This window comes from Macaca thibetana, chromosome 20 (assembly GCF_024542745.1).
Source record: "Macaca thibetana thibetana isolate TM-01 chromosome 20, ASM2454274v1, whole genome shotgun sequence".
NCBI classification, from domain to species: Eukaryota; Metazoa; Chordata; class Mammalia; order Primates; family Cercopithecidae; genus Macaca; species Macaca thibetana.
In genome coordinates, this window is record NC_065597.1 from 12,170,328 (window position 1) to 12,193,664 (window position 23,337).

Consider the following 23,337-nt stretch of genomic DNA (forward strand, 5'->3'; position numbering starts at 1 on the left):
TCCTGCTTCAGCCTCCCGAGTAGCTGGGACCAGGCGCCTGCCACCGCACCCGGCTAATGTTTTGTATTTTTGGTAGAGACGGGGTTTCACCGTGTTAGCGGAGATGGTCTTGATCTCCTGGTCTTGTGATCCGCCCGCCTCGGCCTTCCAAAGTGCTGGGATTACAGGCGTGAGCCACCGCGCCTGGCCACGCCTGTAATCTTAGCACTTTGGGAGGCCAAGGCGGGTGGATCACAAGGTCAGGAGTTCAAAACCATCCTGGCCAACATGGTGAAACCCCGTCTTTACTAAAAATACAAAAATTAGCTGGGCGTGGCGGCGGGTGCCTGTATAACCAGCTACTTGGGAGTCTGAGGCAGGAGAATTGCCTGAAAACGGAAGGCAGAGGTTGCAGTGAGCTGAGATCATGCCACTGCCCTCCACCCTGGCTACAGAGCGAGGCTCTATCTCAAAAAAAAAAAAAAAAAAAAAAAAAAAAAAACAAAAGAAAAACAAAAGAAAACAAAAAAAAAAAAGCATCTCAAAAAAAAAAACAAAACAAAACAAAAGAAAGAGAGAGAGAAAGAAAGAAAGAAAGAAAGATAGAAAGAAAGAAAGAAAACAGGGAATAGCCAAGCCAGCATCTAAAGAGAAAACCAGAACTCTATGAGGTGAACTAAACATAAGAACCTGCATTTACTCTGAGGGCATTTGCTTGAAATTAAGCTGTGGGTTTCATGGCCTTGAAGGCTAAGTTGCAGAAATGAAAGCCCAGACCCAGTTTAAAGTAGGAATCTAATAGAAAGCCCTCCAACATTAAGCTTAGACCTTCTAAGGAATACACCTCAAGGTGCACCTTCAAGTACCTTCACCTATTCCCAAGGGTCTGGGAGTAGACTTGTCTTGGCACTGAGCAGAGCAGTTTGAATGTAAGGGAATAAGGAAAGAGAACCTCTATCTGAGGCCAGGCACAGTGGCTCATGCCTGTAATCCCAGCATTTTGGGAAGCCAAGGCAGTTGGATCCCCTGAGGCCAGGAGTTTGAGATTAGCCTGGCCAATATGGTGACACCCTGACTCTACTAAGAATACAAAAATTAGCCGGGCATGGTGGCAGACACCTGTAATCCCAGCCACTCGAGAGGCTGAGGCAGGAGAATCACTTGAACTCAGGAGGTAGAGGTTACAGTGAGCCAAGATTGTGCCACGGCACTCCAGCCTGGGCGACGAGTAAGTCTCTGTCTCAAAAGAAAACAAAGGGCCGGGCGCGGTGGCTCAAGCCTGTAATCCCAGCACTTTGGGAGGCCGAGACGGGCGGATCACGAGGTCAGGAGATCGAGACCATCCTGGCTAACCCGGTGAAACCCCGTCTCTACTAAAAAATACAAAAAACTAGCCGGGCGTGGTGGCGGGCGCCTGTAGTCCCAGCTACTCGGGAGGCTGAGGCAGGAGAGTGGCGGGAACCTGGGAGGCGGAGCTTGCAGTGAGCTGAGATCTGGCCACTGCACTCCAGCCTGGGCAACAGCGAGACTCCGTCTCAAAAAAAAAAAAAAAAAAAAAAAGAAAAGAAAACAAAGGAAAAGAAAAAGAAAATGCGTATTTGAGAGGTTACAATCACGGAATGGACATCTTCTGCTGACTTGCTCTTTTGGGATTCAGGAAATCTCAAGCAGGGAATTAGAATGTAAAATGTTTCTATAACTGTAGTGTCTGTAAGAGTCTTGCAAAAATGAAAGCATAGCTTCTATGGAAGAAGGCCTCTTCATCCTAGACCTCAAAGAATCCTCATTGTCATTTTGTATTTTTACTTTTTAAATTTTTTAATAATTAAAAAATATTTTATTGTGGTTTTATGTGTGTGTGCATGCATGTATGTATAGCAACATAAAGTTGGCCATTTTAATTATTTAAAAATCTTTAATTCAGCTGGGCGCGGTGGCTCACGCCTGTAATCCCAGCACTTTGGGAGGCCGAGGCGGGCGGATCACAAGGTAAGGAGATTGAGACCATACTGGCCAACATGGTGAAACCCTGTCTCTACTAAAAATACAAAAAATTAGCCAGGCATTGTGGCAGGTGCCTGTAGTCCCAGCTACTCGAGAGGCTGAGGGAGGAGAATGGTGTGAACCCGGAGGTGGAGCTTGCAGTGAGCCGAGATCGTGCCACTGCACTCCAGCCTGGGCGGCAGAGCGAGACTCCATCTCAAAAAAAAAAAAAAAAATCTACAATTCAATGTTATTAGTTGTATTGATAATGTACAGTCATTACTATTTCTAAAACTTTCTCATCAACCCACACAGAAACTCTATAACATTAGGCAATAATTCCCCATTTCTTCCTTCTCCCATGTAATTATTTAAGGGTAATAATTAGTACATAGTCACAAAATAACCAAGCATAACACTTTTTTTTTTTTTTTTTTGAGACAGTCTCATTCTGTCACCCAGCCTGGAGTGCAGTGGTATGATTTTGGCTCACTGCAGCCTCCACTTCCCCAGTTTAAGCAATTCTCGTGCCTCGGCCTCCTGAATAGCTGGTATTACGAGCACCCAGCACCGTGCTCAGCTAATTTTTGGATTTTTTAGTAGAGACCAGGTTTCACCATGTTGGCCAGGCTGGTCTCGACCTCCCAACCTCAAATCATCCGCCCACCTTGGCCTCCCAAAATGCTGGGATTATAGGCGTGAGTCACCGTGCCCAGCAAGCATAAGACTTTAGATACTGGAACTGTCACATACAAATTATGAAGTAACCATACTTATTATATTTAAAGAAATACAAGATAAGTTAGAAAATACCTTCAGGGAATAGGAAACAACGATTATCTAATGGATTTGAAAAATTAAATAGGCCGGGTGCGGTGGCTCTTGCCTGTAATCCCAGCACTTTGGGAGGCCGAGGTGGGTGGATCACAAGGTCAGGAGATCAAGACCATCCTGGCTAACACAGTGAAACCCCATCTCTACTGAAAATGCAAAAAATTAGCTGGGCGTGGCGGCGGGCGCCTGTAGTCCCAGCTACTTGGGAGGCTGAGGCAGGAGAATGGTGTGAACCCGGGAGGTGGAGCTTGCAGTGAGCCAAGATCACGCCACTGTACTCCAGCCTGGGTGACTGAGCGAGACTCCGTCTCAAAAAAAAAAAAAAAAAAAAAAAATGAAATGGAACATCTTAAAGTAAAAAGGAGAATAACTAAAATTAAAAATTCAGGCCAAATCCAGTGGTTCATGCCTGTAATCCCAATACTTTGAGAGGCTGAGGTGGGTAGATCATTTAAGGTCAGGTGTTCGAGACCAGGCTGGCCAACATGGTGAAACCCCGTTTCTACTAAAAAGACAAAAATTAGCCGGGCGTGGTGGCAGACCCCTGTAGTCCCAGCTACTTGGGAGGCTGAGGCAGGAGACTCCCTTGAACCGGGAGGCAAAGGTTGTAGTGAGCCAAGACTGTGCCATTGCACTCCAGCCTGGGCAAGAAGAGTGAAACTCCATCTCAAAAAAGAAAAAAAAAAAGCAAATGAAATTAAAAATTCAGTGTATGAGTTTTGCAGCAGACACAACTGAAGAGATAATTAATGAACCAGAAAGTAGAAAGGAAAAAATTATGGAGAATGCAGCAGAGAGAGACAATATTTAGTCTCTGGGTTGAAAGGTCAGAAAGGAAAGATTAATAAATTTGATCTAAAAGTTTAAAACTCATTGATGTCAAAAACAACCTTAATTAAAATGCAAAGCATAATTTAAAAAGATTTGCAACCAAAAGGACAAGCATAAATCTTTGGAGACAGAAAATCGATTTGTGATTGGGGTTTGGGCACAAAAAGGAAAGCAACTGCTAATGGGTAGGAAGTTTCTTTTCTTTTTTTTTTTTTTTTTTTTTTTTTGAGATGGAGTCTCACTCTGTCCCCAGGCTGCAGTGCAGTGGCGCAATCTCTACTCACTGCAACCTCCGCCTCCTGGGTTCAAGTGATTCTCCTGCCTCAGCCTCCTGAGTAGCTGGGGACTACAGGCGCCCGCTACCACGCCAGGCTAATTTTTTGTATTTTTAGTAGAGACAAGGTTTCACCATGTTGGCCAGGATGGTCTCGATCTCTTGACCTTGTGATCCACCCGCCTTGGCCTCCCAAAGTGCTGGGATTACAGGTGTGAACCACCGCACCCGGCCAAGAAGTTTCTTTTTAAAGTGATGAAAATGTTCTGTAATTAGTTAGTGGTGCTGGTTGCACAGCTTTGTGAATATACCATACTAAAAGCCACTGAATTAAACACATTAAAAGGGTGAATTTTGGGCCGGGCGCGGTGGCTCAAGCCTGTAATCCCAGCACTTTGGGAGGCCGAGGCGGGCGGATCACAAGGTCAGGAGATCGAGACCATCCTGGCTAACACGGTGAAACCCCGTCTCTACTAAAAAATACAAAAAACTAGCCGGGCGAGGTGGCGGGCGCCTGTAGTCCCAGCTACTCGGGAGGCTGAGGCAGGAGAATGGCGTGAACCCGGGAGGCGGAGGCTGCAGTGAGCTGAGATCCGGCCACTGCACTCCAGCCTGGGTGACAGAACAAGACTCTGTCTCAAAAAAAAAAAAAAAAAAAAAAAAAAAAAAAGGGTGAATTTTGGCCAGGTACGGTGGCTCACGCCTATAATCCCAGGACTTTGGGAGGATGAGGCGGGCAGATCATTTGAGCTCAGGAGTTTTTTAGCAGTGAGTAAGTCAAGGCCTTGATGGTTTTGGAGGAAAGAGAAATGCAAAGCCAGCAGTTGTTTGTTAAAGAAGGATTAGAAACGGCTAGGAGAGAGTGACTGAGATTGATAGTGTGGTGGAGATGGCTGGGGAGAGGTAGAGGGTAGCATAAGAATGGGAACGAGAATAAGAGTAAGTATAAAAGTAAAGAATAGGACTTCATAAGGGTGAAAGTATTGGAGGGTACCTTGCCATGAAGATCTTCTATCCACTTCAAGAGAGACTTAAGGATGGCGATTTGAGGTAAAACCAGGAGCCACTAAATACCAAGAGCCTGAGAAACTGCTTGGGTGATTTGACTAATAAAGGCCGGTCTGTTATTGGGCTGTATAGAGGTGGGAAGGCCAAACCGAGGAATTATGTCTGACAGAAGGGAAGAAATGACCACAGTGGCTTTCTCAGACCCTGTGGGAAAGGCCTCTACCCATCCAGTGAAAGTGTCTACCCAGACCAAGAGGTATTTTAGTTTCCTGACACAAGGCGTGTGAGTAAAGTCAATTTGCTAGTCCTGGGCGGGGCAAATCCTCGAGCTTGATGTGTAGGGAAGTGAGGGGGCCTGAGAAATTCTTGAGGAGTAGTAGAATAGCAGATGGAACACTGAGAAGTGATTTCCTTGAGGATAGATTTCTACAATGGAAAGGAAATTAGAGATTCTAAGAGGCGGGCTAGCAGCTTGTAACCTACATGGAAGAGGTTATAAAATGATGACAGAATAGAATGGACCTGTGAGACTGGAAGGAGATATTTTCTTTGGTCCAAGAACCATTTGCCTTGTGTGGGAAGAGATAGGTGGAAGTTTCAGTGAGGGAGTAGGTGGGAGTGGCCAGCTGAGGAGGAGAAAAACTGCTGTGAGGGATAGAAGTTGGAATACTAGCTGCTTTTTTAGCTGTCTTATCAGCATAAGCATTGTCCCGAGCGATGGGATCTGAAGCCTTTTGATGGCCTTTGCAGTGAATGACTCCAGCTTTCTTTGGAAGTAAAGCAGCCTTGAGAAGAGTTTTTATTAAAGAGGTATTAATGATGAAAGACCCTTGCATAGTGAGGAAACTTCTTTCTGCCTATATAACAGCATGCTGGTGCAGGATATGGAAGGCATATTTAGAGTCAGTATAAATATTGACGTGCAGTCACTTTGCAAGAATGAGGGCTCAAGTTAAGGCAATGAGTGTGGCTTGCTGAGAGGTAGTGGAGGGGGACAGAGCAGTAGCCTCAATGATAGATGTGGAAGATACTATAGCATAGCCTGCCTTTGCTGGTGTGTGGCAATTAGGCCTGGTGGAACTGCCATCAATAAACCAAGTGTGATCAGGGTGAGGAACAGGAAAGAAGGAAACATGGGGAAATGGCGTGAATGTCAGGTGGATCAGAGAGATACAGTCATGGGGGTCAGGTGTGGTATCCGGAATAATGTGGGAGGTCAGATTGAAGTCCGGGCCAGGAACAATGGTAACTGTGGGAGACTCAACAAAGAGTGAGTACAGCTGAAGGAGCCGGGGAGCAGAAAGTATATGTGTCAGATGTGAGGAGGAGAATAGATTTTGGAAGTTATGAGAACTGTAGAGAGTGAATTGAGCATAGTTTGTGATTTTGAGGGCCTCTAAAAGTATTAGGGCGGTGGTAACTGCTGCACGGAGACATGATGGCCAGCCTAAAACAGTAAGGTCAAGTTGCTTGGACAAAAATGCTACAGGGCGCGGTCCTGGTCCTTGTGTAAGAATTCCGAGTGCACAGCCCTGCACTTCGGCTGTGTGTAATGAAAAGGGTTGGGATGAGTCAGGGAGAGCTAGTGTGGGGGCAGTCTCTAAAGCTGTCTTCAAGGAACGGAAAGAGGAGTAGGGAAAGGCTTTAGGATCTATGGGGTCAGCTAGGTTTCCTTTTGTGAGTTTATCTAATGGTTTCATTGAGATGGCAAAACCAGGTATCCAAAGGCGAAAATATCCAACCATGCCTAGGAAGGAAAGGAGTTATTGTTTTGTAGAAGGCGTTGGGGTTTGAGAGATCAGTTGGACACGATCAGCAGGCAAAGCACATGTGTTTTCATGAAGAATTATGCTGAGATAGGTAACAGATGAGGAAGAAATTTGGGCTTTACTGAAGTAATGGGGGCTGTCCGCAAAGCCTTGCAGCAGTACAGCCCAGGTAATTTGCTGAGCCTGATGGGTGTCAGGGTCAGTCCAAGTGAAAGCGAAGAGAGGCTGGGATGAAGGGTGCAAAGGATAGTAAAGAAAGCATGTTTGAGATCCAGAACAGAATACTGGGTTGTGGAGGGGTTGTGGAGAGGTTGTGGAGGGAGATATTGAGGGTAGGAAAGTATATGGCTTTGGCACCACTGGGTGGATAGGCAAGACAATTTGGTTGATAAGGTGCAGATCCTGAACTAACCTGTAAGGCTTGTCTGGTTTTTGGACAGGTAAAACAGGGTAATTGTAAGGAGAGTTTACAGGCTTTAAAAGGCCATGGTGTAACAGGCAACTGATAACAGGCTTTAATCCTTTTAAAGCGTGCTGTGGGATGGGATATTGGCATTGAGCGGGGTAAGGGTGATTAGGTTTTAATGGGATGGTAAGGGGTGCATCATTTGTCTCCAAGGAGGGAGTAGAGGTGTCTTATGCTTGTGGACTAAGGTGAGGAGATACAAGGAGAAGATGTGAAGGAGGCTTTGAACTGGGGCAAAAGGCGGCAATGAGGTGTGGCTGTAGCCCAGGAATAATCAGGGGAGCAGATAATTTAGTTAAAATGTCTCGACCTAATAAGGGAGCTGGGCAGGTGGGGATAACTAAAAAGGAGTGCATAAAAGAATGTTGTCTAAGTTGGCACCAGAGTTGGGGAATTTTAAGAGATTTAGAAGCCTGGCCATCAATACCCACAACAGTTGTGAAGGCAAGGGAAACAGGCCCTTGAAAAGAAGGTAATGTGGAATAGTTAGCCTCCGTATTGATTAAGAAGGGGACGGACTTACCCTCCACTGTAAGAGTTACCCAAAGCGTCTGTGATGGTCCAGGAGGCTTCCGAGGCGATCGGGCAGCGTCAGTCTTCAGCCGCTAAGCCGAGAAGATCTGAGAAGGAGTCAGTCAGAGAGCCTTGGGCCAGAGTTCCAGGGGCTCTGGGAGTGGCTGCCAGGCGAGTTGGATAGTCCAGTTTCCAGTGGGGTCCCACACAGATGGGACACGGCTTAGGAGGAATCCTGGGCTGCGGGCATTCTGCCCAGTGGCCAGATTTCCAGCACTTGTAGCAGGCTCCTAGGGGTAGGAGGTTCTGGAGGAACCCCTGGCAGCTGCAGTTCAGGCGTTTGGAAGTTCTTGTGCGCTGGAGATGTGGCTGGGGTTTGTCTCACAGTGGAGGCAGGGAACTGCAACTCAGAAATACATTGCTACTTGGCTGCCTCCACTCTATTATTGTACACCTTGAAGGCGAGGTTAAGTCCTGTTGTGGGGTTTGAGGGCCAGAATCTAATTTCTGGAGCTTTTTTTAATGTTGGGAGTGGGTTGGGTAATAAAATGTATATTGAGAATAAGACAGCCTTCTGGCCCCTTTGGGTCTAGGGCGGTAAAACGTCTAAGGGTTGTTGCCAAACAGGCCATGGAGTGGGCTGGGTTTTTATATTTGATGAAAAAGAGCCTAAATGCTAACTGATTTGGGAGAGGTCAGATAAATAAAAAAGGAGCATTAACCTTGACTATGCCTTTAGCTCCAGCCACCTCTTTAAGAGGAAACTGTTGGGCAGGTGGGGGAAGGCTAGTCGCGGAACGAAACTGTAAGCCAGACCGGTTGTGAGGAGGGGAGGTGACAGAAGGATTATAGGATTGCGGAGCAGAGGCTGAGGAAAAATTGGGACCTAGCTTGGCCTGGCAAGGAGCAGCCTGGGGAGGAGGGGAGAGGTCAGATGGGTCCATAGAAAAGGAAGATTGAAAAGATTCAGAGACGCTTTGGGGTTGGGACTGAAGGGACAGGTGGGAGGGAAAGAAGCAAGATTTGGTTCGAGTTGCATTGGGAAGAGAGACTAGGGAGGGACCAATGTGTAAAAGAATGCCTGGACATCAGGCACCTCAGACCATTTGCCCATTTTTCAACAAAAATTATCTAGGTCTTGCAGGATGGAGAAATCAAAAGTGCCGTTTTCTGGCCATTTAGAACTATTGTCGAGTTTGTATTGGGGCCAAGCAGTGTTGCAGAAGAAAATAAGATGCTTAGATTTTAGGTCAGGCGAGAGTTGAGGAGGTTTTAAGTTCTTGAGAACACAGGCTAAAGGAGAAGAAGGAGGAATGGAGGGTGGAAGGTTGCCCATAGTGAAGGAAGCAAGTTTAAAGAAAAGGGTAGAGACACGGAGAAGGGGGGTGGGGAGCAGCCAAAGCAGGTGTCCCCATAACTGACTTGCCGCCAAGGGAATGTGGGTGAATGACCAAGGCAGGCGTCCCCGCAGAGATCAACCACCAATGGAACGTGGGTGAATAATCAGAGAGGCGTCCCTGCAATCATTAAACACCAAGGGAAAGCTGGCTTCCCAAGTCCGTGACCGGTGCTGGAGTTTTGGGTCCATGGATAAAATGTGTCTCCTTTGTCTCTACCAAAAAAATGAAAGGAATTGAAATTAAGAGAAGGGAGAGATTGAAGGATGGCGCCAAGATTGAAAGGAGAAAGAGGTTGAGGGATAGTGAGAGAGGTTGGAGAAGAGAGTAAAAAGAGGCCGCTTACCCAATTTAAAATCGGTGAGATGTTCCTTGGGCTGGTTGGTCTGAGGACCGGAGGTCATAGGTGGATCTCTTCATGGAGTGAGGGTGAGGACAAGGGACTGGTCTCCCGAAGGAGTCTCGCTGACCTGGGTCTTCGGCACCAAATGTCTCATGTGTGTCCATGTGAAGAGACCACCAAACAGGCTTTGTGTGAGCAACATGGCTGTTTATTTCACCTGTGTGCAGGCGGGCTGAGTCCAAAAAGAGAGTCAGCCGGCAGGTGGATCTCTTAAGCTCAGGAGTTCGAGCCCAGCCTGGGCATCATGGCGAAACCCCATCTCTACAAAACTTACAAAAATTAGCCAGGAGTAGTGATGCACGCCTGTAGTCCCAGGAGTGCATACTCAGGAGGGACTCAGGAGGCTGAGGCGGGAGGATCATTTCAGCCTGGGAGTTCGAGTCTGCAGTGAACCAAGATTGGGCTACTGCATTCCAGCCTGGGTAACAGAGTGACACACCATTCAGAAAAAAAAAAAAAGAGGAAGGAAGGAAGGAAACGGGGGAGGGAGGGAGGAAGGAAAGAAAAGAAGAAGAAAAAAAAAAACTCTTAATTGCAGAAACAGATTTTTAAGAGGCTTTCCCTCTATTTATAGATGTCCAGGATGAGCGCAATGGCTCATACCTGTGATCCCAGCACTGTGGGAGACTAAGATGGGGGAGGATTACTTGAGACAAGGAGTTCAAGGCTAGCCTAGGCAACATAGCAAGGTCCTGTCTCTATGAAGCATTTTTAAATATTTTAGCAGGGTGTGGTGGTGCTTGTCTGTTGTCCCAGCTCCTCAGGAGCCTGAGGTGGGAGGATCCTGAGCCCAGGAGTTGAAGGTTGCAGTGAGCCATGATCATGCCACTGCACTCCAGCCTGGGTATCAGAGTAAGACCCTGTCTCTAAATTTAAAAAACAGGTGTCCTGTTATATCTCACTAAACACAGGATTTTAACCTGAGGGGTTAATGTCAAATTAACCCCTATGTAGAACCCTACAGGGTGCCTGATTAGGTTGGATAACTCCCTGAAATTATAGGCAAAGAGTTTATGTGTGTATTTTCATATTTTAGGAGAGAAGAAGTCTTTGGAAGAGTTTTACAGTAGTTCTGTTTGGTTTCCATGTGACACTACAGTTTTAAGTCCTGCATGTCATGTTTGCTCATTTCACAATGATCACTTTTTCCAAGCCACTGCTAGCCTGGAGCACCTGTCACAACAACTTGCCTAATCGTCTCATCAAGACATCTGTTAGGGTTAAATAAGGAAAAAATGGGCTGCGTGTGGTGGCTCACGCCTGTAATCCCAGCACTTTGGGAGGCGAAGGCGGGAGGATCATCAGGTCAGGAGTTCGAGACCAGCCTGACCAACATGGTGAAACCCTGTCTCTACTAAAAATATAAAAATTAGCTGGGTGTGGTGGCAGGCACCTGTAATCCCAGCTACTCAGGAGGCTGAGGCAGGAGAATTGCTTGAATCCGGGGGACGGAGGTTGCAGTGAGCCAAGATCACGCCACTGCACTCCAGCCTGGGTGACAGAGCAAGACTCCATCTCAAAAAAAATTAATAAAAATAAATAAGGAAAAAATGGAGAATTGAGGAAGAGTTTCCACCTTGCCTCTGTCACTGGCTGATGCCCCAGACACAGGGCACATCTCCTAGCCCACCAAGCTTTTCTCAGGACACTTGGAGGGTATGAAAGATCAGCCCTGTCTTGCCAGAACTTTAGGCCAGGTGGCAACTCCCCTTGGGAGCCTTTAGCTTTTTCTAAACTAGTGAGAACCTGACAGGTCAGCTCTGCTGATTCTACAGCTTTTCTTTGCGTAGGCTTGAGGTGAAATGTCAGTAGAAAACTTAGGGGAAAAATAAACCTGAAGTTCAGGTGGTTCTCCTCCTACCTGGACCACCCATCTCAGGGTTTTTAGGAGATGTGAGGAATGTTTTGTTTTCTTACCTAAATTTGGCTGACAGAGAAGTACCCATTATTTTCTTGGATATCAGAAGCCCCTCTTTTCTTTTTACCGGTAACTGTTTCTTTTGATAGCATAAAGAGAATATTTATGTGCTTTTTCACTCTTTGAAAGCTGCATAAAGAAAATGAAATGAATGACGCCTGGCTTCTTTATTTCTTACCCATGATCAGCTGAATTACCAGTTTCACTGAATGCTTAGGGCAGTGATTACTTTCAATGCAGCAGTCATTGCCGTTTTCTTTCGCTTCCTTCTTTATGCCTTCAATCAGTATTAGGGCAGCTTTTTTTTTTTTTCTCCTGTACGTACTCCAGAACGCTGATCATCATGCTGTTCTTAAGGCACAGTTTTCCTGTCTTCCGCTCTCTCACTCCTTCCCTTCTGGGATTCATTCATAGGTATTTGATAGAGGCAGCCCAGCACGGCTGACTATAAGCTTTCCAGTGCTGTTTTTTAATTTATTTTTTATTTAATTATTTTATTTATTTATTTTTTATTTATTTTGAGACAGAGTCTCGCTCTGTCACCCAGGCTGGAGTGCAGTGACACAGTCTTGGCTCACTGCAACCTCCTTCTCCCGAGTTCAAGCAATTCTGCTTCAGTCTCCCAGGAAACTGGGCTTGCAAGCGTGCACCACCACGCATGGCTAATTTTTGTATTTTTAGTAGAGACGGGATTTCACCATGTTGGCCAGGCTGGTCAAACTCCTGGCTTCAAGTGATCCACCCACCTCAACTTCCCAAAGTACTGGGATTACAGGCATGAGCCACTGTGCCCAGCTGTGTTTTTGGATTTGTTTTATTTGTTTGAGTGTAGTAGAACAAGAGATTTAGGGGGCTTGTAGTAGCCTATAAAGATGTTGTGGAGTGGAGGTGTTTGAGAATCACTGGTTAGAAAACTGAAACTCATTAAAATCCAAGTTCTCCATTTTCTTTCATATGGCTTTTCCGTTATCCTTAATGTTGACAGCACCTCAAGTTAGAATCATTCGTGAATTTCATTAACATCACTACCTCCCTTTTCCACATGCTAAACAAAGATACCAACTAGGAACAAAGCAGTCCCTGTGAAGCCCAGCTAGCCACAGTGGAGGATGCTGGCTGTGTATGTGGGATGCAGAGTTCCTCTCTTTATGCTGACCTTGGAGTCCATGAGAAAGGAGATTTTTTTGGAGTGAGGCTGACCTTATATGCCTGAAACTATGAGGTTTGCTATCTTGAGGGTTAGGATTTGCAAAGCTAGTATGATTCTAGTAGCTATTTTTTCTCAGGCACTGCTGCCAGGTGGACTGTCATGTAGCAGAGTGACTGAGCATCCAGGTTTGCAGTCCTGCCCCGCCACATGGCAGCTCTGTCATCTTGGGCCATATTTTCACCTCTCTGTTCCTCAACTCTTTGTGCCTCAACTTCTCTCTCAAGGAATTACAGTGGTATCTACTTCAGATGATTGTTGGGAACATAATGGATGAATGCATGTAAAGTGCCTAGGACTATACATGGCATATTGAAAACATTCAGTATTAGTGTCTTTGCTGTTATTGTTTTACTTATTAATAATATTTCATGATCCAAATGGCTTCCAGTAAAATGGCTGTCAGTAAATATAGATTATTCACATGTTTTTACTTTTTCCCCTCCAAACTGGGAATTAGAAAACACTTTAAGGAAATATATTGGCATTATCTTAGTGTTCAGATATATTATTTGGATCCTGATTTAAAGAGATAGACATTGGGTGTGGTTCTTACAAATTTTCAAGAGAACAATCAATGATGGTTAAGAGAAGCGGTCAGGCACAAAGAAATTTTCCTCCTGATTAAGGTAATCACCAATCTGTAATTGTCCTCTCTTGCAGCTCTAAGTCACAAAGATAATAAAGAATTCTGAAGAGAAGAAAATACCACCCTTTAGCAGGATGCTTCAGTAGCTCTTTCGTCTAACCCTGTTTTTTCCTCAGGCCTAAGTAACATTCACTCATCCTGAATCTTTATAAATTTGTTGGGGCCTGTCCACAGTTAACACAACTTTGGAGCTTTAGAGAAACTAAATATCAAATTGGCATGCTAGACATTATCATTTACTCTAATTACAAAGACAGCCCAGCTATTTAGTTGAGTTTCCCATACTTCCTTTATTTAATAACCAACTTCCCCAGTTTGTGCAACTTCCTGAATTCTTAGAGCTGAAATTATTGTTAGTTTCCATCATAATAAAAGGTCTCGCATGCGTAACAACTGAAGTATCCTGCTAAAGGGTGGTATTTCCTTCTCTTTAGAGTTATTTATTATCTTTGTGGCTTAGATCTGCAAGAGAGGACAATCACAGACTGGTGATTCTCTTTTCTTAATCAGGAGGAAAATTTCATTGTGCCTTCCCACTTCTCTTAACCATCATTTGTTATTCTCTTTAGAGCTTTCACTAGAGATTAATATACATTTTCATATCTTTCTAGTTTTTTAAATGAACTTATTTTTATTGATTACTTTGAACATAGTCTTTAAAGAGTCAAAAAAAGCGGGTGGATCACCTGAGGTCGGGAATTTGAGACCAGCCTGACCAACATGGAGAAACCTTGTCTTTACTAAAAATACAAAATTAGCCGGGTGTGGTGGTACATGCCTATAATCCCAGCTACTCAGGAGGCTGAGGCAGGAGAATTGCTTGAACCTGGGAGGCGGAGGTTGTGGTAAGCCAAGATTGCACCATTGCACTCCAGCCTGGGCAACAAGAGCAAAACTCTGTCTCAAAAAAATAATAATAATAAAATAAAGAGTCAAAAAAGCTTGTCTTTGCCCTTTTTTTCTTGAGACAGAGTCTCACTCTGTCACCTCACCCAGGATGCAGTGCAGTGGTGTAATCTCAGCTCACTGCAACCTCCACCTCCCAGGTTCAAGCAATCTTCCCACCTCAGCCTCCATGGTAACTGGGATTACAGGTGTGGGCTACCACGCTTAGCTAATTTTTGTATGTTTAGTAGGATTTCACCATGTTAGCCAGGCTGGTCTTGAACTCCTGACCCTCAAGTGATCTGCCCACCTTGGCCTGCCAAAGTGCTGGGATTACAGGTGTGAACCACCATGCCCAGCCCCTTGCCCTACTTTTTATACCCTAGTTCCAATCCCCAGAGATTACCATCTTCATACCCCTCCTTTTTAAAGTAGTTTTTTCTAGTAATTTTTTCTGTTTCTAAATAAAATGCTTACACAGACCTCTCTTGATTTAAAAAATTTTGGACATGACTTACTTGCTTTCTACATGTTAGATGTGGACTTAGTGCACACACATAGGTACACACTTGCTCCAACAACTTCTCCTGCCATTTCCCATCACAATTTTTGGCTAAATCATTGGGCACTGTCTGGATGTTATTCAGTGCTGAGCCTAGTGCAGTCATCAGCCTTCCCTGCACATTTGCTTCCTTTTCTATATACTTACTGATATATTTTCCAAAGATCCAGCAACTCTATCATGCACATATCATAATTTTGCTCTAGTTTTGTTCTGTTTACCCAGACTTCACTCTTTGACACCTGTCCCATTGTCTTTTTCCTTGGTTGTGGGTTCATACCTTTTTTACACCTTGTCACTTTAGTGAGATTTCAGGAGAAAGAGGATACAAATGTTTGTGGTCATTCTGCTGTTAGTTGCTTTTTTTTTTTTTTTTTTTGGAGACAGAGTCTAGCTCTATCACCCAGGCTGGAGTGCAGTGGCGCAATCTTGGCTCACTGCAAGCTCCGCCTCCCGAGTTCACACCATTCTTCTGTCTCAGCCTTCCGAGTAGCTGGGACTACAGGCGCCTGCCACCACGCCCGGCTAATTTTTTTTGTATTTTTAGTAGAGACGGGGTTTCACCATGTTAGCCAGATGGTCTCGATCTCCTGACCTGGTGATCCACCTGCCTGGGCCTCCCAAAGTGCTGGGATTACAGGCGTGAGCCGCCGCTCCCGGCCTAGTTGCAATTCTTTTTACATTTTTACCTCTAAAAGAGACTGTTCTACTTTGAAAGACAAATTTGTTAAAATGTTTAAACATAAATTTTAAAATTTATCACTTGAGGCCGGGCGCGGTGGCTCAAGCCTGTAATCCCAGCACTTTGGGAGGCCGAGGCGGGCGGATCACAAGGTCAGGAGATCGAGACCACAGTGAAACCCTGTCTCTACTAAAAATACAAAAAATTAGCCGGGCGCGGTGGCGGGCGCCTGTAGTCCCAGCTACTCAGGAGGCTGAGGCAGGAGAATGGCGGGAACCCGGGAGGCGGAGCTTGCAGTGAGCCGAGATCGCGCCACTGCACTCCAGCCTGGGCAACAGCGTGAGACTCCGTCTCAAAAAAAAAAATAAATAAATAAAAAATAAAATTTATCACAGATTTTTAAAAAATGTATATTTTATTTATATCATTCGAAATTCAAAATGTTCCTAACACAGAGAAATGATAAATATTTGAGTGAAGAATATGCTAATTACCCTGATCTGATCACTATATTATAGCTATGGAAACATCACCATGTACCCTATGAATATGTACAATTATTATTTGTTAATTAAACAAATTAAAAGTAAAAAAAAATTTAAACTTACTAAAAGACACAAAAATAAAAAGTCTCTCTCTCACATCTGTCCCCTTGTCACCCAGTTTCCCTCCCCAGAAAAAATCAATATCATTAGTTTCTTGAGTATCCTTCCAGAATTATTTGATGAGTGTATATTTCCTCTTTGTACGCAAATAGTTGAATTCAATAGAGATGATTTTGCACCTTGCTTTTTACTTAACAATAGATCTTAGAATTCATTTCATTACAGTTGTTTAAAAACATATTAATTTTTTTTGTATGTGTATATAAGACCGAGTCTCGCTCTGTTGCCTAGGCTGGAGTGCAATGGTGCAATCTTGGCTCACTACAACCTCCGCTTCCTGGGTTCAACTGATTCTCCTGCCTCCACCTCCCGAGTAGCTGGGATTCTAGGGATGTGTCTCAGTGCACTTTTTTTTTTTTTTTTTTCGGTAGAGACGGGGTTTCGCTATGTTGGCCTGGCAGGTCTTGAATTCCTGGCCTCAAGTAATTCATTTGCTTACCTTGGCTTCTCAAATGCTGGGATTACAGGCGTAAGCCACTGTATCTGGCCTTATTCATTTTTTAAACGGATGCATTATATTCCATTGTATGAATGACCACAACTTAATCAATTTTCTGTTGATGAAAATTTGTTTCCAGTCTTTTCTATTACGAATAGTGTTACAGTGATGATTTTTGTACATAAGTAATTTCCTGCTTGTGTTAATACACCTATTAGGATAGATTTCTAGAGTAGAATTTCTAGCATACCACAGAATTTGACTTTTAAATGTAATACACCATTTTCTTATGAATGCAAGGCATTGTATGAAATGCAAAATACTTGATTTTCTTTTTTCTTTTTTGAGACGGAGTCTCGCTCTGTCACCCAGGCTGGAGTGCAGTGGCACGATCTCGGCTCAGTGCAACCTCCACCTCCCTGGTTCAAGCAATTCCCCTGCCTCAGCCTCCTGAGTAGCGGGAATTACAGGTGCATGACACCACGCCTGGCTAATGTTTTGTTTGTTTGTTTGTTTGTTTGTTTGTTTTGAGACAGAATCTTGCTCTGTCACCCAGGCTGGAGTGCAGTGATGCAATCTCAGCTCACCGCAAGCTCCGCCTCCCAGGTTCACGCCATTCTTCTGCCTCAGCCTCCCCAGCAGCTGGGACTACAGGCACATGCCACCATGCCCAGCTAATTTTTTTGTGTTTTTTGTAGGGACGGGGTTTCACTGTGTCAGCCAGGATGGTCTCGATCTCCTGACCTCCTGATCCACCCACCTCGGCCTCCCAAAGTGCTGGGATTACAGGCGTGAGCCACCATGCCCAGCCCATGCCCGGCTAATTTTGATTTTCTTTTTTAATCGAGTAACAGGTTACAATTCATTTTCCCCCTCTTTCCACTGTCACCCTGCAGGGGCAACCAAAACAGATTTGGATACGGAAGGAAGCTGATAATCTGCTCTTGGCAGTGATTTCTCTTTATACTTAAGATATGCTATATTATTTTCTTCCTTTTTCTTCTATTCTAAAAACCTGCCAGCCGTGGTAGCTCACGTCTGTAATCCCAGCAATTTGGGATGCCAAGGCAGGCAGATCACTTGAGCTCAGGATTTCAAGACCAACCTGGCCAACATGGTGAAACCCCGTCTCTACTAAAAATACAAAAATTAGCCAGGTGTGGTGGCGCATACCTGTGATCCCAGCTACTCCAGAGGCTGAGGCAGGAGGGTTGCTTGCACCCAGGAGTTGGAGGTTGCAGTGAGCTGAGGTTGTGCCACTGCACTCCAGCTTGAGCCACAAAGCAAGACTGTGTCTCAAAATAATAATAATAACATTTTTAAAATAAGAAATAAAAACCTAAAAGGGTGGGTATGAAATACTTTCTTATAGTTTCTTAAAAACAACTTTTTGAGATATAAGTCACATACAATACCATTGATCCATTTAAAGTGAACAATTCAGACCAGGTGCAGTGGCTCACGTCTATAATCCCAACACTTTGGGAGGCTGGGGTGGGAGGATCACTTGAGTCCAGGTGTTGAGACCAGCCAAGGTAACATAGTAAGACCTTGTCTCTACAAAAACTAAACAAAATTAGCCACGTGTGGTGGCACACACCTATACACACACAGCTATACTGAAGTGAGAGGATAACTTGAGCCTGGGAAGTTGAGGCTGCAGTGAGCTGTGATTATACCAAAGTAATCCATCCTGGGCGACAGAGCAAGACTCTGTCTTAAAAAACAAAAAATGAGGCCGGGTGTAGTGGCTCATGCCTGTAATCCCAGCACTTTGGGAGGCCAAGGCGGGTGGATTGCCTGAGTTCAGGAGTTAGAGACCAGCAAGACCAACATGGTGAAACCCCATCTCTACTAAAATACAAAAAATTAGCTGAGTGTGGTGATGCGCACCTGTAGTCCCAACTACTCAAGAGGCTGAGATAGGAGAATCATTTGAATCCAGGAGGCAGAGGTTGCAGTGAGCTGAGATTGTGCCACTGCACTCCAGCCTGGGCAACAGAGTGAGTCTCCATCTCAAAAAATACATAAATAAATAATGGAATAATGCACTGGTTTTTAGCATATTTTCAGAGTGTAACCATCACCAGAGTCAATTTGAGAAGTTTTTAACATTTTGAGACAGGGTCTCCCTCTGTCACAAAGGCTTGAGTGCAGTGGCATTATGCTAGCTCACTAAACCTTGAATTACTGGGATCAAGTGACTCACTTGCCTCAGCCTCTCAAGTAGTTAGGACTACAGGCATGCACCACCATGTCTGGCTAATTTTTTTTTTTCTTTTTTTTTTTTTTTTGGAGACAGTGTCTCGCTCTGTCACTCAGGCTGGAGTGCAGCAGCGCAATCTCGGCTCACTGCAACATCTGCCTTCTGGGTTCAAGCGATTTTCTTGCCTCAGCCTCCTAAGTAGCTGGGAGTACACACATGCACCACCATGCCCTGCTAATTTTTGTATTTTTAGTAGAGACGGAGTTTTTGCCATGTTGGCCAGGCTGGTCTCAAACCCCTGACTGCAAGTGATCCACACACTTCAGCCTCCCAAAGTGCTGTGATTACAGGTGTGAGCCACTGTGCCCAGCCTATCTGGCTTAGTTTTTAAATTTTTGTAGAGATGGGGTGTGGCTATGTTGCCCAGGCTGGAATTTTAGAACTATGGTCCCCAACTTTTTGGGCACCAGGGACTGGTTTCGTGGAAGACAGTTTTTCCATGGACGGGGCGGTGTTGGGAGGGTGGGGATAGATTCAGAATGAAACTGTTCCATCTCAGATCATCACACATTCCATTTTCATAAGGAGCAGACAACCTAGATCCCTTGCATGTGCAATTCACAATAGGGTTCACACTCCTGGGAGAATCTGCTGCCTCCAGTGATCTGACAGGAGGCGGAGCTCAGGCGGTAATGCTCCCTTGCTGCTCACCTCCTGCCGTGTGGTCCCTTTCCTAACAGGCCATGCCCAGTACTAGTCTGTGGCCTGGGAGTTGGGGACCCCTGTTTTAGAATGTTTTTTGTCACCCCAGAAAGAAACTTTGTAACTATTAACAGTCACTCCCTACTTTCTCAAACTACCACAGCCCCGGGTAACCACTAAATCTACTTTCCCCATGTAGAGATTTGCCTATTCTGGACATTTCATTTCAATGGAATTATACAATGTGTGGGTTTTTGTGTTTCTTGCAGTTTTGTTGGCAGAAATACCTGTGAGTTTCGAGTGAGTAGGTGGTTTTCCGGGTTGCTGTGGGTATTTTGGGAGGTTGTTATCTGCCCAGGAGAAACGAGGCAGGTTAGTTTTGAAGTAGCAATGGCTTAGCAGTTTCCTGGGACACAGCCAGTTAGCAAAGACATTTTAGAATTAGACTGACTTTCCTGTTAATGCAAGAGTACTAAGTAAAAGTACACGACACCCAAACTCCTTTTACTACTCAGAATCACTGAGTTAACATGCTGTGGGATCATCTTGAAGCAAACACTGTTTTGACCAAAATATGTTTGTGGCTTTCAGGGAAGTCTTGGGGGAAGAAAAAAAAACAGTTATTTTACAAAGTTGACAGTCTTTTTTGTTACATGTAGTTATTGTAATAACTTTTTTTTTTTTTTTTTTTGAGACAGAGTCTCACCTTGTCGCCCAGGCTGAAGTGCAGTGGTGTGATCTTGGTTCACTGCAACTTCCACCTTCTAGGTTCAAGAGATTCTCCTGCCTCAGCCTCCCTAGTAGCCGGGACTACAGGCGCATGCCTCCATGCCCAGCTAATTTTCGTATTTTTAGTAGAGACGGGGTTTCACCATATTGGCCAGGCTGGTCTCGAACTCCTGACCTCGTGATCCGGCCACCTCAGCCTCCTAAAGTGCTGGGATTACAGGCGTCAGCTACCGCACCCAGCCTTTTTTGTTTTTGTTTTTTTTTTGAGTTGGAGTTTTCGCTCTCGTTGCCCAGGTTGGAGTGCAATGTTGCAATCTTGGCTTACTGCAACCTCTGCCTCCTGGGTTCAAGTGATTCTCCTGTCTCAGCCTCCCAAGTAGCTGGGATTACAGGCACCTGCTACCACACCCAGCTAATTTTTTGTATTTAGTAGAGACAGGAGTTTCACCGTGTTGGTCAGGCTGGTCTCGAACTCCTGACCTCGGGTGATCCACCCGCCTTGGCCTCTCAAAGTGCTGGGATTACAGGCGTGAGCCACTGCATCCAGCCTAACATTTTTTTAGTTATGTTAATTTACCAATATTCTATGCATTGCCTCCAAAAAAAATTTCAGAATGCTTCTGTGAACTCTTGCCAGTTTGGATTCAGTTTTACCTTCTCTATATCTCATCTGTTGCACCACATCCTAAAATGTATAACTAGTTTCCTACGATCAGAATGGAAAGAGGTCTCTCTCACACAGTCCTTTGGGTCTCATGGCCAAAGGGATTGATGTGTGATGTTTTCTTGAATCTTGTGCTGACCCAGAAATTACCCCATTTTCAAGTCACAAAGGAATTATCAAGTGTGATGGGCCCATGGTCATGTGAAGGTTTATAGCCATGCTTCCACAGAGTGCCAAAGTACAGAAAGTTTTTTCGAAATAAATAAAAACAGCCACACAATCTCATCCCTTTCATTTTTATACGTTGTTAACCATCATGTATGACTCTCTTCACTGCTTGGTGAATAAAGGGGGAACTGTACTCTTATTCTCCAGGGATTTATAAACTCATAGGTGGCACCTGTATCCTAGAAGGTAAAACTCAAACAGCCAGCCGTTTGGCAGCCGTCCGTGGAGCAGACCAGCAGGAAGATAAACAATTGCTAGTAGACCTGGGACTGTGGGAAGCAAGGAAACTGTGCTTTGCTTTGGCAACCTTTTTATGGAAGACCGGGAGAGCTAAAAGCTCCCTAATGAGTTTAAAGTTTAGCATTATAGGAAAAGAAAAAAAAAATCTGAAAAATCATTGTTAATCGGAAAAAGGGTGTGTTAGGATTCTTTTAATTGAAAAACAGTCAAACTGGTATGAGCATTAGAGGGTCTTTATTGGCTTTTGTGTCCAGAAAGTCGAGTGGGTAGAGTACACCTGGGTCCAGGAGCTGAAAAGATGCCACCGGGTCTCTTCCTCTTCTCCCTCCCTCTCAGGTGGGCTCTCCTCTGTGTTGGTGTCATTCTTGGGTGGGCTTTTTCCATATGGTGGCCACTGGCAGCTCCAGGTTAGTCTCTTCAGCGGGTGGTGGGGAGGGGAATGTATCTTTCCCAGTAGTGTCAATATGAGTTTCAGGATCGGATCTCATTCCCCATTCCTGAACCAATCATGGTGGTGGGGATGGAATGGAAGATCCTAACTGGCCAGCCTGGGATACAAGTTGACACCTGCAGGGGGAGAAAGTGGGTATAGTTAGCCCACTCAAACCACACAGACCAAGAGTAAGAAAGGGATATTTCTCCAAAAGAACACCATAGTGTTGTTACCAGAAGAGAGAGTGGATGCTATGTGTAATCACACGTCTGCCCACTACAGAGAGGAAGTCCAGAGCTTATTTGGCCAGGATAGTATGTTCACAGAAGTAAATGACTGTTCTCCGCTAAAGACTAATGAGAGAAAATAGGAATAAACAACAGTAGGAGGGACTTTAGTAATAGGTTTCAGAAAAGCTAGAAATAGGTCAAAGTTGTATAAAGCAAATCCCATTTTTCTACTGTTTTCCATTGCAAAGTCATAGGGAAACACCCACCAGATTTTCTGAGTTGAGAACTCATTTTAGAAAGTAGTTATGGGCCGGGCGCAGTGGCTCACGCCTGTAATCCCAGCACTTTGGGAGGCCGAGGAGGGCGGATCACCTCAGGAGTTCGAGACCAGCCTGGCCAACATGGTGAAACCCCGTGTCTACTAAAAATATAAAAATTAGCCAGGCTTGGTGGCAGGCACCTGCAATCCCAGCTACTCGGAGGCTGAGGCAGGAGGATTGTGGACCTGGCTAATTTTTAAAAAAATATTTTTATAGAGATGGGGTCTCCCTGTGTTGCCCAGACTGGCCTCAAACTCCTTGCCTCATGTGATCCTCCCACCTCAGCCTCCCAAAGTGCTGGGATTACAGGTGTGAGCCACTGCACCTAGCCCCCTCTTCTTTCTCTTAGCAAACAGTTCACTTACCCTTAAGCCTCAGACATTTTTTTTTTTTTTTTTTTTTTTTGGAGATGGAGTTTCGCTGTTGTTGCCTAGACTGGAGTGCAGTGGTGCGATCTCGGCTCACTGCAGCCTCCTCCTCCCAGGTTCAAGTGATTCTCCTGCTTCAGCCTCCTGAGTAACTGGGGTTACAGGCACCCACTACCACGCCCAGCTGTTTGTATTTTTAGTAGAGACGGGGTTTCACTATGTTGGCCAAACTGATCTTGAACTCCTGACCTCAAGTGATCCGCCCACCTCGGCCTCCCAAAGTGTTGGGATTACACGCGTGAGCCACCGCGCCCAGCCGACACAGATTTTTTTTTCTATGCTACAATATTCCATAACTCCATGTTGAACCCCCAAGGACTTCAGCATTTTACATAATAGAGTGAACTACTACTACAGTGTCACATTTTGGCGACAGTGTTGTGCCACAACCTGAATCTCTCTTAAGAGCAGAGCTTCTGCTTGTGTAAGATTGGACTCTGGATTGGAAGTGTGGCTTAGGACCACATGCAGAGGTGTTGGCTTAGGATCACATGCAGAGACTTCCCAGGCTCTTTGGAAGCAAGGAAAGGTGGGGGTGGGGAGGGTAGAAAGGAGGATGGGCAGACAGGTGCAGCCCTCAGCAGGTGCTCCGCCTTCACAGCTCAGCAGATGCGGCGGTTAAGAAGCCCAGTGAAGAGTGTGGATGTGATTTAGAAGAGAATGGAATCACAACCTATAACATAAAAAGCTGCA

General features: G+C 45.0%; 1 protein-coding gene and 1 long non-coding RNA gene across 4 annotated transcripts in view; one reads left to right on the plus strand and one right to left on the minus strand.

The window, feature by feature from the left end:
• Positions 1-23,337, plus strand: part of TANGO6 (transport and golgi organization 6 homolog) — a 260,400-nt gene that overhangs the window by 119,386 nt on the left and 117,677 nt on the right. The window lies entirely within an intron of this gene.
• The window catches only part of LOC126944103 (uncharacterized), a 100,164-nt gene continuing 97,039 nt past the window's right edge, over positions 20,213-23,337 (minus strand). Inside the window, exon 2 of the long non-coding RNA XR_007721952.1 lies at positions 20,213-20,276. This is a non-coding gene — a long non-coding RNA (uncharacterized LOC126944103). The remainder of the gene's footprint in view (positions 20,277-23,337) is intronic.